The sequence below is a fragment of the Panthera tigris genome, chromosome D1, assembly GCF_018350195.1.
Source record: "Panthera tigris isolate Pti1 chromosome D1, P.tigris_Pti1_mat1.1, whole genome shotgun sequence".
In the NCBI taxonomy this organism is placed as follows: domain Eukaryota; kingdom Metazoa; phylum Chordata; class Mammalia; order Carnivora; family Felidae; genus Panthera; species Panthera tigris.
Window position 1 is genome coordinate 17,525,694 of NC_056669.1, and position 11,294 is coordinate 17,536,987.

Consider the following 11,294-nt stretch of genomic DNA (forward strand, 5'->3'; position numbering starts at 1 on the left):
GTGACACTTCGTGGACGCGGCTCACCAATACAATTATGTGGCTTGACCAGGTCAGACAGCCAGTTGGGCCTCCTTGCCCCTCAGCCTCCTTGCCCCAGGCATACCTACTAACCTAAATGGGTTATCAGATTGGCCAGCTGGAACCTCGGGGCAGCGGGGAGGGGAGAGGCACGAGGTACTCAGCACCCACTGGGGCCAGTCCTGCAACAGCAATCACCGAATACATGGGGGGGGGGCGGTGCCCACAGGTCCTCTTCAGCTAGAGCTGGCGGGAACAGGCCTCCTGATGGGTCCCTTTTGTCAAGGTAAGCAAGGCCCTGGGTGGGAGGCCAGGAGCCTAGGCCTTGGTGGAGCCTCTTCAAGCCAGAGAAGATAAACACTGTGTCAAGTTCCCCCGGGCAGGGTGACCCCAGCCTGGACTGGGTCTTGCTGGGTTTTCTGTGGGTTTACTTCGGGCTCCTCTCCCTGCAATCTTAGTCAAGGGAAGGCTTGTCTTCGCCGAACCTCAGATGTGGTGGGTGGAGCCACGGAGAAGTCTGGCAAAAAGCGGGGGCCAGGACCGCTCCCAAGAAGCAAAGGTCGAGGGTGACCACGCCTACCTGGGAGGAATGTGGGTACCGGCCTAGTCCCAGCTCTGTGCATTCTGGGGTGGGTCACCCCCATTGCAAGCCCCCAGCTCCTCATCTGCTAGGAGGTGGCCCTCTCTAAGGGCTTCCTGACCCGGCAATCAGTGGGTAAATGCTGGCTGGCGTTCTACCTCGGATCGTTAGGTGTTGGGCGACTGGTGGACAATTGAATTGTCCACGACTTGCTCTTACAAGCCATGCTGTAGAGAAATGGTAAAAATGGAGCACCACAAAGCCCAGTGTTTGGTAGAGGCTGCCAGATGGCCCTCCAGATGCGGTTGTCCAAATTTGCACCCTCACCAGCAGGTGTATGAGAGGCCCTTTTCCCCACATTCCTGCTGCATCGGGCGGGGTTCTTCAGAGAAAGAGAGCCAATAGGATACAGAGAGAGAGAGAGCGATTTCTAGTAAGGAATGAGCTCATGTGATTGTGGGGTCTGGCAAAATCCAAAATGCTGGCAGCAGGCAGCTTAGGCAAAAGATGACGTTGCAGTCTCGAGTCTGAAATCTGTACGGCAAGTCACCTGTCCGGAAATTCAGACGGGATTTCTGTTATAGTCTTGAAGCAGAATTGCTTCTTCTGGAAACCTCACTGTTTGCTCTTAAGACCTTCACCTGATTGGATGAGGCCCGCCCACATTATCAAGGGTAATCTCTAAAGCCAGTAGATTGTAGAGGTTAATCACATCTACAATAATACCATCACAGCAGCATCTGGCCTAGTGTTAGACCAGGCACCGTAATACCTAGCCGACCTGACACATAAAATTAACCATCGCACCTGCTGTCACTGGATATCATGATATGGTGTTTGCCATTTTGACCTTGAGAAACAGTAAAGCATTCTAGGGATTACTCTCAGACATCAACTGTTGACTGTAGCCAGGTAACGGCTGGTTGTTCCCGTTTCCCTCCCCTGCCCCCACCCCATTTCCTCTCTACCCTCCTCTGCCCTGCTCTGTGCCCCAGGATACCAACCTGGGGATCTGCCTCCCCTGGGTTCCTTCACCTCTGGCTCGGCCAGTGAGGAGCATCAGAGATCAGAGGGCAGGATGAGAGAGAATTCCAGGCATCTATCCCCACCCCTTGCTGCTTCCAGACCACACCTCTGCATTGGCTTCCTTTCTCCAAGCACCAGACCTCCTCGGGCCCCTAGACCACTATTTCCTCTTCCTGCCACTTCCTCCCTAGCCTCTCCGTGTCACTGGCCCTCTGGTTCCCTTAATCCCGCTCCCACCTCTGTAAATAAGCCATACTTTCATTAAAGGCACTCCGTGTTGAGTCAGTTCTGTTTTCCTGCCCCTGCTGGGGCCCCAGAGGAATGGAGAGTGGGAAGGAAGAAGGCAAAAGTGGGCTGGAAAACACAGGCTCGCACGACAGGGACTCCGTGCGCACCTTCTCCTTGGAGAAGATCCCGACCTCACAAGGGGGCTTTCAAGTCCAGCGAGGGAAAGAAGGCGGGTCACAAGCTACCTCGGTGTGGTATCCACATCCCCTGTGGTGGCCATCTCATCGCCTGGGCCCGGGTTCCAGCTGTGTGTCCTGCTGAGGCAGCGTCCTGACTCTTCAGCAGTGACAGGCAGGATGAAGTGACAGTACGCTCATGGCACCCCCCTCCCCTACACCAGGGGAAGCAGAAACAGATGCCACGTGTCTACCCGGCCCACACGCCCACATGCCTCTCCGGACCCCCTCCTCCCTTGATGGTGGGGGAGGTACCCCCTCCCAACCAACCCCAGGGGTCTGAATCCCAGCCCTTCCCCCTTCTCTTAGGAGACACTATCCCCTCGCTCTCTTCAGCTTCTCTCTCCTGCCTTCTTCCCATCAGCCCTGAGAGTTTTTTTTTTTTAATTTTTTTAATGTTTATTTTTGAGAGTGAGCAAGCACGAGCAGGAGAGGGACGGGGGTCGGGAGGTGGGGGGAGGTTGGGGACAGAGGATCCGAAGCGGGCTCTGTGCTGACAGCAGTGAGCCTGATGTGGGACTCAAACCCATGACCGGCAAGATCATGACCGGAGCAGATGTCCAACGGTCAACCAACTGAGCCACCCAGGTGCCCTGCTTGAGGGACTCCAATGTCCCATGCACCCTCCTGGGGACTCCAACGCCCCATGCACCCTCCTGGGGAACGCTACTGTTTCCTCTCCGTGTACTGCTTCCTCCTGTTCCCACTTCCTTCCTCTTTGCTGGAGGTCCCAGCTCTGATCTCTGTTCCTCCAAGAAGCTTTTCCTGGTGCCCGGCCCCCAGAGCCCGGTAGGTCATGCCCCACAGCAGATCCCCGTCGCACCCTCCATTTTTCTGTGAGAGCATGTGCCCCGGTAGGAGGGACTTGCCTGTTCCCTGCTCCACACGCATCACCAGGCTGAGCTTCCTGAGGACGGGGACAGTGTCTGGTCTCCATTACATTTCCAGCTCCTAGCTTAACCCACAGCTCCAGTGTGGACTCAATACGCACTCCGAACGGATGAATGGGCGAATGGCCACTGACCTATGCGTCGGCGCGTAGGATTACACATAGCTCAGCAGCTCCAGAGGGCAGTATGGGAGGTAGGACATTTTAGCCAGCAGAGCTGCCCTGAAACAGGACGGCCACCCGACAAGACCAGGGACTCCCGTCACTACAACTGATTGGGCTAAGGCCGGCTGACTCCAACTGGGGTTCCACGGGAAAGTCCGGCCTTTGGTGGGGAGCAGGGACCAAAGCCCCAACATCACGCTGAAACCAAATTCAGTATCTCCACCTTGTCTGGAATGGGGGCAATTCACCTGAAATTGCCCCAGCCACGGATGGGCACTCTCCTCGGGACCGGGGGGGGGGGGTGGGGGGGGGATGGGGGGGGTGGGGGAGATCTCTCCAGTCTTGCTGGTAGCGGGGCTCAGGTTAAAGTCACACGCACCCCCCCCCATCACCACAAGAGGGCGCGCTGGCCTTAGACTTGCCCTGAGCGCGCAGGTGGACCCGGAGGCTTACCTGTTCTGAGTCAGGAAAGGACTGAGGCAGGAAAGGACTGAGGCAGGGTTCTTTTGAAGGTGAGATCAGAGTGGCCAGACCCAGGCCCGGTGTGGTCCCCAAGATCGAAAAGAAGGCAGAGTTTTGTTTTCAAATCAAATCCATATTATAATTGTCTGTTTTTTGGAACCTTCAAGTGCAACGTGGGCCCTGGGCTTGTGTGTGCTCCCTCTAGAGGTGAGCCAAGGCTGGGTTCAGGGTGAAGCGGGTGTCCAGGGCTGGCGAATCTGCATTAGGAATATCAGAGGCAGGGAATAGCTCGGTGTCCTGACTCCCGTGTCCTCTCTGGCCCACTCTGCTTTATCCCGGTTCCCAGAGCACCTCTCTCACTCTGTCACCTTACCCCCTCCACCCCCATTCTTGGCAACGGTGCCATCAGGTTGCCTCGGAGGTGTGAGTTTAAAAGAGGCCCGCAAGTTCTTCCTGGCCTCTACGCTCCTTCCATCTGCTCTTTGGGGAAGCCTGAACTTGGATCCATTCCCTGTGGTTGCCCCAAGGCAGGGAGCTGACCCCCACCCTGCACCCCCACGCTCTGGGCCCTACAGCCCATCTGGCAGACAGAAGGAGCTAGAAGGGACTTGTTGTTTGGTGGCCTTCCAGGACGCCTCGCTCTCCACCCTTCTCCCAGCCCTGACAACTCAATCCAGCTGACATGACAGGAAATGAGAGGGAGCAACAGGGCCCACAGCCAAAAAAGGCCACTTCTCTTGGCTGAGGTGGAGAACAGGGGCCGGGGGCCCACCTCCCTCCCCCAGGCACCTTCTCTACGCGGGTGACGGCACCTCCAGCAATGTGTCTGAAAGGGGAGGCTGGACTCCCCTTTCTGTCCTTGAAGCACAAGAAGCTGAGGGCATGCTCCAGTAGAAATGGGGCCTAGGGACCTGGTGTGACTTCCCAGAGGTGCAGCCGAGGGGATCGGATGTCACCTCAGGAAGACCAGGAGGACCTGGGGTGGGGTCAGAGTTGATCAGAGTTTGGGGACTACAGTATGCTAGACTCAGGTTTTGGCCTGTCGCTGAAAAAGCCCTCTAGCTATTGAGAAAGAGGGGGGAGGTAAGGGAAGCCGGGAGTGCTCATTTGTATTTAATTTGCATCTAATTTGCATACGACTCTTTTGATGTCCAAAGGCAATGAAATTTCCTGCCCTTGCTTCTTTTTCCCTTTCTTTCCTCTGTTCCTTTCTAACCTCCGGGCAACCTTCAATCCCTCTTCCCTTCCCCGCAGCTTTTCCTCTCCCAGGCCAAACAGAGCCGTGGAGTATTAGGCCCAGGCGGTTGGCACCTTCCCCATCATCTCCCATCTGCCCAGAACCCAAAAAGTTGGTTTCGTGGAGACTCTGAGTTCTGGGAAAAGAGGGAGGGACACGGTTTTTTGTTTGTTTGTTTCGTTTTGTTTTCTTTCTGCATTCCCATTCAGCTCATCTAATTGAAACGATCATCAAGCAAGTCAGAGAGGGAAGGAATAGAGATTGTCCACCTCTGGCCTTTGCCCCCTACTCTCATGCCCCAAACCCACCCAACCTTCTAAGACCCAGGAAGACCACATGAAGGAGGAACAGGGAGAATGGAAGGGTCTCTGCTGTGCTGACTTGCCCACTTGCTGTGTGACCTTGAGCAAGTCCTTCCCCCGGTGGACCTGGCTTCCTCATATGCATGAGAATCCAGACTCCTTCCACCTCAAGTGACAGGATCTAAGAGGAGGGGAGCCTTGACCAGACACTGGAGGGTAGGACTAAAAGCGCCAGCACTGCAGTCAGGCAGATCCGTTCTAAATCCTAACTCTGCCATCTACTAGCTGCATTAGCCTCCCTGAACCTCATCTATAAAAGGAGCCTAAAAATCGTATCTTCCTTCTGAAGTTGTACTTGGTAAATAAGAAAGGACATGCCTAGCATGTCACACCTTTCCTGGCAGATAGGAAGCACTCAGTCAATATTTATTGAATGCATGAAGGTAATGTCTGTCACCCTCTCCCCAGGTCTCCTCCTCCCTTCCTCCCACCCCAGGTCTGCAATCCCAAGCTGTGCTTCCAACTGTGAACCTCCAAGGTCCCACCTCTGCCCCAATGGGCCCCGTCCCCAAGAGCTCCACCCCCATCTCAACCCCAGGGCCCCAGAATCCTGGCCTGCTGGAGCTAGAAGGCCCTCAGAAATCATTAGACACATGCCCCTCTGGCTTCTGGAACACCAAAGCCCAGAAAAGAAAGGTAACTGCACAGGAAAAGAGAAACAGGTCCCAGACGCGGTGGTCAGAGAATCAGACCCGCCGTGCGCCCAGCCACACAAATGCTATGCAAACTGACAAATGGAAATCTCAGGCACACGGGTGGGGGGGGGGGGGGATATAAACCATGTGCAGGCATTTTTCTAGCATGACGGCAGGTGAAAAACTGTTGTAGATAAGAAGTGGCCATCAGGTGAAGGAGCCACACCTGAGGTGGAGGGGGGACGGGAAAGGAGGGAGAAGGGAAGGAAGGGACAGGTTAGAGGTGTCCTAAGGGGGCGGTCCCTGGGCTCAGGAGGCCTCCAAGAAGCCTGTACCGATCTCTTACCCCAGCCAGAGCAAACAGGAAGACGGTCCTCTTCCCTCTTACCAAGGGTGGGAAGAAGAGAAGACGATGTGACTGGGGGAGGGTGGTTTGTGTGAACCTCAACAGGTACTAATTGGGACTTCCTGTTTCTCCGGGGCCACTGTGGCAGCCACTGGGCTCTCCCCGAAGCCTGTGTGTAACGGGCACTGTGCTCAGTGCTGTGGGGCAGCCGGTCAGTTAACAACCGGGAGGTAGGATAGGAAAAGCCCCCCAGAACCCGCCGCAAGGGCTATGAAGAACATTGAAGCGTTATGCTAATTTCGTAAAAGATCACATCACTTCCACCATCAGAAAAAGGAGGCGGCATTTGAACTGTGCAGAGGGAGTAAGGCATACAGTGCTCAGAACAGGAGCCCTGACACTTACTGGCTGTGCAACACTGGGCAGGTTCTACCCTCTCAGCCTCACTTTACCCACCTGCTAAATGGAAATAATAACAGCCCCATTTATGAGCTGTTATGAGGACTAGACGAGATTGGAGGCCTTTAAAGTGTTGGTTAGCTCAGGGCCTGGCACCTAGTCAAAGCTCAATAAATGCTGGATATTGTAATAGGGATCATCGGGGTTGGTGGCGGGTAACATACCATCTGGAAAGAACACCTTAGACAAGGCAGAGAGGCAGAAAAGCTCCGGACGTGTTCTGCGAGCAGGAAATAGTCCTTGAGACTAGGGTCAAGGTAGGTTGGTAGGGACACCAGTCTGGAAAGGAAGGCAAGGTCCTGTGCTCGTGGCTTTCTAGGTTTAGAGGCACATGGTTCCTTGGCCTTGGTGCCACCTCCTGGGACCTAAAGAACAGAGGATAAATATGGGGGGACCTCAGATGGTAAGTCCATGATGGGCGCTTACAAAGAGCATTGGAATGGGAGTCCAGAGACCTGACTGAGCCAGGCTCCATCTCTAGGGATGTGTATGCCTTTGACAAGTCACCTCCCAGCTCTGTAGATGAGGCAGGTGGCTGTCCCCATACCCCTGACGCTGGTAAATAATTTTCTCATCATCTTCCTCGAGAACCTCACGACCACCGCGGACCTGGAGGGCAGGCAAGGGGCGGTGTCTGCGCCGGAAAACGGACTAAGAAGCTGGGCCCCATCTAGCTCCCAGGATGTTGTGAGGATGTACTGGGGGGGCTAGGTGCGCTCGGCCACCTGTGAAACTCCAACCAGATAGCTGCGAGCTCTGATAGGCACCCGCCAGGGGGTTTACAGATGAGTGAAAAGAGTGCAGGAAGGGGAAGAGCCCGGTCTCTTGTCACACAGCTGGTGAGCGCTTGAGAGGAGTCCAAAGCCAGATTGTTTCCAGAACGTCCCCCGCGGCTTCTCTAAAGGCTCTCGACTCCTTGCAGCGCTTACCCTTGGGGAGTGCGTCCAGACGGAAGCTCCAGCTCCGGCCCCGGCCGGATAATCCCTCAGGGGTTCCTAAAAAGGGGGACCAGGAGTCTGGGTCTCTGCGGGCGCGGTAGGGAGAGGCTGCCAGGCCGGGTTAGGGCAGACAGGTGTTCCGCAGGGTCGGGACCCGCCCCGCCAGCAGCCCCCGGCCGCCTCCCCCGGGCCCCCCGGCTCCTCGGATGCAAATCACCGGTTTGCATGGGCCCGGGGCCAGGCGCGGGGGCCCTGCCAGGGGGGGCGTGGCCGGCGGCCCCCGCCCCGCGCCGCGCCGCGTGCTCACCTGGGGCGTGTGGCGATCCCGGCCGTGTCGAGCGCTGCCCGGGCGGGAGCAGCGGAGCGCGCGACAGCGGCGGCGACGGCCCCGGCAGCGGCTTCCACCGCGGCGGCGGCCGGGGGCGGGAGGAAGGAGACCCTGGCTTCCCAGTGGGCCCGGCCGGGGCAGACGCGAGGGGCCTGGGGGGGCGCTGGCTTTGGCCCCGCCTGGGGCAGGATGGTGAATCTGGAACCCATGCACCCAGGTGAGGGGCGGAGGGAGTGAGCGCCGACAGGTGTCCGCGAAGGGCAGCGGGGGCGAAGGAGAGGGGCACCGGTCTCGGGGGTCTTACTCCCCAGCGGCCAGGAGAGGGCAGTGTGGATAGCGGGCCAGCCAGGGGCCGGTGCGGGTATTTGCATGGGGTGGGCGGGGGGGGGGGGGGGGGGGAGCCCCTGGAAAAGAAGAGAGGTGGGGAATGGGCGGTGGGGGGGGGCAGTAAGGGCCGGGAGGGCTTCTGAGGCCTCCAGTCTGGAGACTGGCAGATGTGTGGGACTTGTGTGTGCTGAGCTGTTATAGTCTGGCTGAAGTTGCCCTGCTCACTGATTGCAGAAGGATGGCTCACTCAGTCAGCCAGGGGTGTGGGCCTGGGAGTGCGTAAGGGAGGAGAGTACTTGTATCCACACGTTCCGTGTTTTGTGTCTCAGGCGTTTATGGGAAGTGGAGGCAAAGTGGGCATTTGGAAGGTCTGGGGAGGGGGGTCGCTAGGAGAGGTGAGGGGGGCCTGGCACTTACAGGGGCACACCTGGGGCGGGTGCCATGCCACACACGTATCGATTAGGGCTTGTGGAAGCCTGTGTCCCTGTGTATCAGAGGTGAGTCTGCTGTCCTCAGGGGTGTGGGGGCAGGAGGTGGAGCAGACCCCATGTGTGAAGGCGTGCCCACCCACTCGCTCTGTGGCTCTTGGCAGTACTATAGGCCCAGTGCATGGTGGTGCTGGGGAATCTGGGTGCAGGGGCTGGTTAGGAGCTCTGCGGCACCCCGGAGGAAGAGCAGCCAGCCACACGGACCTGTTGGATGGGTGCTTCCAAGCCCCGCTTTGCTCCGGGCAGGGAACCTAGGAGGTGCAGATGCTTCTCCGGGAGTCAGTTTCCCCTACGTGTATGGCATGGGGGCATGGCGTGAGGCAGGGCCCCTCCGTTCACCCTGCTGGTCCGTCCTTCCACAGGCAGGCTAGGGCAGGAGCTGCTTCATCCTGAGCCGCTGGGCTTGGCGTTGGGGTGGGCTCTCTGGAGGTCGGAGGGTTTGAGTGGAAGACCAGACTCAAGGTGAAGAAGGCCAAACCGGATTTGGTCATTTCAAGTCGCCGATTTGCCTCTCAGAGAGGGCAGCACCACGTGACCTTGACTTAGGCTTTCCGGCCTGCTGATGGGAATTTTGTACCGCTCCTCCTTTCTGGAGGAGTAGAGAGGAAGAGTGAGGACAGGTACATTTCCTGACCTACCCCAAGGAGCAGAGCAGTCTGGAGGCTTTGGCCCTTCCTGGGGCCTACCAGTCCTAAAAACAGGCAGCAGCAGGTACGTGAGGAGACCCAGGGTCCGCAGTTCCCCAGACTTGGTCTTGGCGGGGCTGAATGAAAAAGGCAGCCTGCCGGGGAGATGTGGACTCCGAGTGGATCCCCAGGTGCTAGGACATGTCAGGAAGGGCCAGGTGAGGCCAAAGGAAGCATCCAACTGGGTGTCATCCAATATCTGGAGGAAGTCAGTTTCCAGACCCCGTGGCACGGAACATGGAGCTGGGACCCCTGGGGGGCAGATCCTCTGTCCTCCCCGCTTTACTTCCTACCAAGAAGCCTCAGGCTGGAATGGGAGCAAGACCTCAGAAAGGTGGGCCCTCAGCCGGAAGTTCTGTAGGGCCAAGATCAGAGACTTCCTAGGGGTTTTCCACCTCATTGTCTCCCGGAGGTTCCTGCTCTGGGGGAAGGGCGAGGAAGTGGGACAGCTAGGACCCAGCAGGGATCTGGCGGAGAGAGGAGAGCTGTGTGGCCAACCGGGAGAGGGCCAAGCCCCCCCCCAACACCTTGGCCTTGGAGGAAGCTCCAGGCTGACCCTTCCCTCACTCACCTCCTGGAGGCAGGGGTTCCAAACACAAAAGGGGAGATTGAGCTAAACCCAAGGTGGGGTCCCCATCTACCATGGGTGGGTTACCTGATTCACCTGTCCACACTTACCCCTCCCCAGCCCACTTCTTTAGTCTGTCTGCACTGCCCTATGACTTTCTCAGTCTTGGCCACTCAGCGGTATCTGGTCCCCCTTTAGTGGCACCCCAAAGAGATCTCTCAGTTTGGGACTTCCTGTGGATCTCTCTGACTGGGTCTCCATTCGAGGGCTCTCCTTGCTGGGTCTTCTTGGGCTTTTCAGTCTGAGGTCATCCTTGTGGGGTCTTTCAGTGTGGGCTCTGCCACAGGGTCTGTGAGGGAGGGTCCCTCTCTAGGGTCTCTCGGTTCAGGATCCTCTGGGTGGACATTTGGTCTCTCCTGAGTTTTATTTTATTCCCTCCCAGTAATTCTGTGTCCTGCTGCTTCTTCACATACAGCGCTTCCCCTGAGAATTTCCAGTCCTGGGCCCTCAGAGACTCCCCCTCGATTGATTTACTGGAGCATTTTGGGTGGGGAAAGGAGGGAGAATAAGAGCATAAAAAGTAGGGTCCCGCATTCAGGTCCACAGGCAATGTGGCCCCCGACCCGGCCCAGCTTGCCACTCCGGTGACCCAGGTGTAAGCCATGATTCGGGTCGGCCTGGGTCTCAGCTCTTTGTACTTTCTAGAGCCATCTCTCTCCAGGAACATGAACGCTTGAGCAGGGATGAGGTCACCAGAGCTGGGGACACCCCAGCCAAGGGGGGTCCTCCCACTCCTGGGTCAAAAACAGGCGGGGGGGGGGGGCGGGGCGCCTGGGTGGCTCAGTCGGTTAAGCGGCCGACTTCGGCTCAGGTCACGATCTCACGGTCCGTGAGTTCGAGCCCCGCGTCGGGCTCTGAGCTGACAGCTCGGAGCCTGGAGCCTGTTTCAGATTCTGTGTCTCCCTCTCTCTGACCCTCCCCCATTCGTGCTCTGTCTCTCTCTGTCTCAAAAATAAATAAACGTTAAAAAAAAAAAAACAGGCAGAGGGGTAGATAAGAGTCAGGCAGACAGCTGGGGAGGGACAGAAGAAACAGAGGAAAACAGTGGGAATGGAGGGGGGACACTGGGTTGGCCCCGGGGCGTGTCTTTTTCTGTCTCCTCACTGTGAGCTGTTTCCTGTCAGGTTCGGGGTAAGTCTCACAGGCTGATACCAGTTACAGCTCAGGAATACCGTTTGGATTTAGAAGATCTCACTGTGAGGGGAAGTGGCTTTATCTTGAAGAGGAAGTGAGAGAAGTCTGCTCCAGGAAAAGA